Here is a 4,966-nt window from a genome sequence, read left to right on the forward strand (position 1 = left end):
CCCTGCCTGTCACAGTTTTTTGCAAAGGCCAGCGACTTACCTCCTCTGCTCTTGTGGACTCTGGGGCCGAAGAGAGCTTCATAGACTCTACCTTGGTGGCACAGTGGAGAATTCCGACCATCAAGATTCCTGTGCCATTGGCCATCCACTCACTCAGTGGAAGTCAGTTCGCCTAAGTCACCCATCGAACCGAGCCGGTGAGTCTACTACTTTCTGGCAATCATTTTGAAGATATTATTTTTTATGTGATTGACTCTCCTCTGAACTCTTTGATTCTTGGCCATAGATGGCTGGCTAAACATAATCCACATGTCAATTGGGACAAGAACACAATTTTGGGCTGGAGCCCATTCTGCCTGTCTCATTGTCTGAAGTCTGCTCCTTACCCTTTGTCTGCTCCTGAGGTACATGATGACTATCCAGATCTCTCCAAGGTTCCTGGGGAATACCTTGACCTGAAACCAGTGTTCAGCAAGTCTAGGGCCACAGCACTACCACCTCACCGCCCATATGACTGTCCCATCGAACTGCAGCCCGGAACTAGTCCGCCGAGGGGTGGTATGTACTCTCTCTCTGCCCCTGAACGTCTGGCCATGGAAAGGTACATTGAGGACTCTTTAGCTGCAGGGATTATCCGTCCGTCCTCCTCTCCAGCAGGGGCAGGATTCTTCTTTGTCTCCAAAAAGGACGGCTCTCTGAGACCTTGCATTGACTACCGTGGTCTTAATAACATCACGGTCAAAAACAAGTACCCTCTGCCCCTAATGTCAGGGGCCTTCGAGTTGTTGCAGGGGGCGACTGTGTTTTCCAAATTAGACCTGCGCAATGCATATCACCTTGTACGCATTAGGCATGGGGACGAGTGGAAGACGGCCTTCAACACGCCTAGGGGCCACTATGAGTATTTGGTGATGCCTTTTGGTCTAACTAACGCCCCTGCTGTTTTTCAGTGTCTTGTCAACGATGTCCTTCGTGATATGGTCAACAAATTTGTGTTTATTTATTTAGACGATATTTTAATATTTTCCAAATCCTTAACAGAACATGTCCATCACGTGAGATCAGTGCTTCAGAGGCTGCTGGAGAATCAGTTGTTTGTCAAAGCTGAGAAATGTGTTTTTCACCAGGACTCTACTTCCTTCCTAGGCTTTGTCATTTCTCAGAAAGGTCTGGAGATGGACCCATCCAAAGTGAAGGCTGTGGTGGAATGGCCAACCCCACAGTCACGCAAGGACCTGCAAAGATTCCTGGGATTCGCCAATTTTTACAGAAGGTTTGTGCGTAATTACAGTTCTGTGGCAGCACCTCTGACCTGTCTGACTTCATCATCTGTTAGGTTCATCTGGAATGAGGCTGCAGAGAGAGCTTTTCAAGACCTCAAGTCCCGCTTCACTTCTGCTCCTATCCTGACCACTCCTGACCCCACTCGTCAGTTCATTCTTGAAGTGGACGCCTCTGATATCGGTGTTGGTGCAGTTCTGTCCCAGAGATCCTCCACTGACGGTAAAGTCCATCCATGTGCTTACTACTCTCACAGACTCTCCTCCTCTGAACAGAATTATGATGTCGGTGATCGGGAACTCCTCGCGGTCAAGCTGGCACTCCAAGAATGGCGCCATTGGCTAGAGGGAGCTGAACAACCATTCTTGATCTGGACGGACCACAGAAATCTTGAGTACATGAAGTCTGCAAAGCGCCTCAACGCCCGCCAGGCAAGATGGTCTCTGTTTTTTAACCGTTTTAATTTCACTCTGTCCTATCGTCCAGGTTCCAAGAGTGTGAAACCCGATGCCCTTTCCCGCCAGTTCTCTGGAGCCAAGAAGTCCAGAACGGTGGACACCATCTTGCCATCTCGATGTTTCGTAGGTGCTGTGTCCTGGGGAGTAGAGAAAAGGGTTCAAAAGGCGTTGCAGAAGAAGCGTACCCCAAAGGGTTGCCCTACTAACCGTTTGTTTGTTCCCAGATCTGTCAGATCAGAGGTCCTTTCATGGGGGCATGCATCTAACCTGGCATGCCATCCTGGGGTCAGGAGGACCAAGGCCTGCATCCGACAGCGCTTTTGGTGGCCCAAGATGGTTGCTGATATCCGAGCCTACATTGCTGCATGTACCATCTGCGCTAGCAACAAGTCCTCCAATCGACCACCTGCAGGCCTCCTTCAGCCCCTTCCTGTTCCCAAGCGGCCCTGGTCCCACATAGCTCTTGACTTCGTGACTGGTCTCCCGCCTTCGGATGGTAACACTGTTGTGCTCACAATTGTTGATCGATTCTCCAAGTCTGTGCATTTTGTTCCTCTGACCAAATTACCCTCTGCCAAGGAAACTGCCATACTTGTTACTAACCATGTGTTCAAGATCCATGGCCTGCCTTTTGATGTGGTGTCTGACCGGGGCCCTCAATTTGTCTCTGCTTTTTGGAGGGAGTTTTGCAAATGCCTAGGGGCTTCTGTTAGTCTCTCATCAGGTTTCCACCCGGAGTCCAATGGGCAGACGGAGCGTGCTAATCAAGATCTGGAGCGCGTCCTGCGGTGCCTCTCCTCACGCAACCCTTCCTCCTGGAGTCAACATCTGGCATGGGCTGAGTATGCCCATAACTCCCTCCCAGTGGCAGCTACTGGAATGTCACCCTTTCAATGTTGTCTCGGTTACCAACCCCCTCTGTTTTCTTCTCAGGAGGCTGATGTTGCGGTGCCCTCTGTCCAGGCGTTCATCCAACGCTGTAGGACAACCTGGAGAAGCGCTCGGGCAGCCCTCCTTCACTCCAGTGCTCAGGTGAAACGGCTGGCAGATCGGCGGAGGGTCAAGGCACCACGCTATCGGAGGGGTCAGCGGGTCTGGCTTTCGACTAAGGACCTGCCCCTGAAACTCCAGTCGCGCAAGCTTGCTCCTCGGTTCATTGGCCCCTACCAGATTGAGCGGGTCTACAGCCCGTCTGTGGTTCGACTGAAGCTGCCTTTGCCCCTTCGACGGATACACCCAACCTTCCACGTATCCCGCATCAAACCGGTCAGCCACTGCCCACTCTCTCCCCCTGCTGATACGCCCCCTCCTCCTCGCATTATCGATGGAGCCCCGGCCTTCACTGTCAGAAGGCTATTGGATGCCCGACGCCGGGGCCGTGGCCTCCAGTTCCTGGTCGACTGGGAAGGTTATGGGCCAGAGGAACGGTCCTGGGAACCTTCAAGTCGGGTCCTGGATAAGTCTCTGATCCGGGACTTCCGCCATCAGCACCCCGACCACCCCGCCTTTGCGCCAAGAGGCGCACGTTGAAGGGGGGGTACTGTCAGGACTGCCTCTGGACTCAATGTTTACGTTACCCCCCCTACTGGCCTAATCGTGCTTTACTCTATGTTTGTTTTGAATGTGCCATGTGCTCTTGCCTTGACAGCTCTCCCCGCCCCATTCTTGCCACCTGTTCTGTTTAATTCAATTATTGCTGACCCTGCTGCTCATTGTATCACTCTGATTACCTGCCCTACTTATACCTTGCTCATTTTGTGTTACTTCATCTGGTTGTCCTGAGCCTGCACTTTGATCTGTAAGTTTTGATCCTGAGATTCTTGTTTTTTGATCTTTGAACTGAACTCTGATTCTGGAACTCTGATTTTTGATTTTTTGTGACTGGGCCTTTTCTGAACCCTGCTTCTGAAAACCTTTGAGGTTGGATTTTTTAGTTCATGGACATTTACTGAGACCTGATTTTGATTGCTCGAGATTTTTGTATTTTTTCAGGTTTTTGAACTTTCTCCCTGAATCTCAATTTTTGATGTTTACCTTTTTATTTTCTTGAATCACCTAACTGGACTGAACTCTGATTTTTGACAATCTCTTTTGGATGTTTTCAAGACTGCCTTATTTTGAGATTTACTTGAACTTGTGTTGCTACTCTAATAAATCTCTGGAACTTCACTTTTCTGCATTTGGGTCCTGCTTATCCCGAGCCTGACATTTCCACAGTGGCTTCAAACCCAATGGAGTATATCACTGGCTTCTGTACTGCCCTGCAAAGGCTAACTGCAGTAACAACGCCAACATTGAAACTGAGAAAAATGCCTTCAAAACCTTGTTATTAGGTTGGATATTGTAGGTACTGCAAATATCCATAGAAATATCACTAAAACGGGACACAATTGGACCATAAGGCTTTGTAACGTAATTGAGGTGTTAGAAAGAAAAGACTCATTTTTGACAACATAGTAGTTACTGCACTTCGCCTTTGTAGGGCAGTGTAATACAACGCACTGGGCAGCATCAACGTGAAACCACCGCATCTTTCAGGGACTCTTTTGTTACAGGACCGGGATGTGCAGTGCTTAAAACTTCCAGTGGTTTGGACATTTTTATTTGCTCTTTTCTTCTTTCTTCTTTTCTTTTCTTGTCTTTTCGTTTCTTTCTATTCTTGTCCTTTCTTTTCTTTTCTTTTCTTTTCTTGTCTTGTCTTTTCTTTTCTTCACCATACCCCTCTCCTCAGTGCCCCTGTATGCCACAGATCTGACTGGAGTGCTCAGCATCCTCCCAACACTGTGGTATGTTCACTCTATGGACTCTGCCTCTGTCTCTCCACATGCCCCTTGTGCTTCTGTCTGTCAGTATCAGATGATCTTCTCTTCTCTATGGTGCACATCTCTGCTCCACATGTACTAATGCCCCTCTCCTCGTGTGACATTTACTCTCCTCTTTGTCCTTGTTCTCTTGCTCAATTTCCTTCCTTCTCTCTCTCTCTCTCTCTCTCTCTCTCTCTCTCTCTCTCTCTCTCTCTCTCTCTCTGTCTCACTTTTTTCGGTTGTCACCTCAGCTTCCCAGCGCCCATACATCCGCTCCCAGACTGGACCGCAGGGATCATTAATCCATTTTTCATCTCCTTCTCGCCCTCCAGAGAAAGTAAAAGAGGGGGTCTCTGGCGCTGTTTTTGTATTTGAGCTGTCTTGGAGCGCAACAGTGGAATGGCACCGGCTCCGATTTCCTTT

Source organism: Engraulis encrasicolus, chromosome 22 (genome assembly GCF_034702125.1).
Source record: "Engraulis encrasicolus isolate BLACKSEA-1 chromosome 22, IST_EnEncr_1.0, whole genome shotgun sequence".
NCBI lineage: Eukaryota > Metazoa > Chordata > Actinopteri > Clupeiformes > Engraulidae > Engraulis > Engraulis encrasicolus.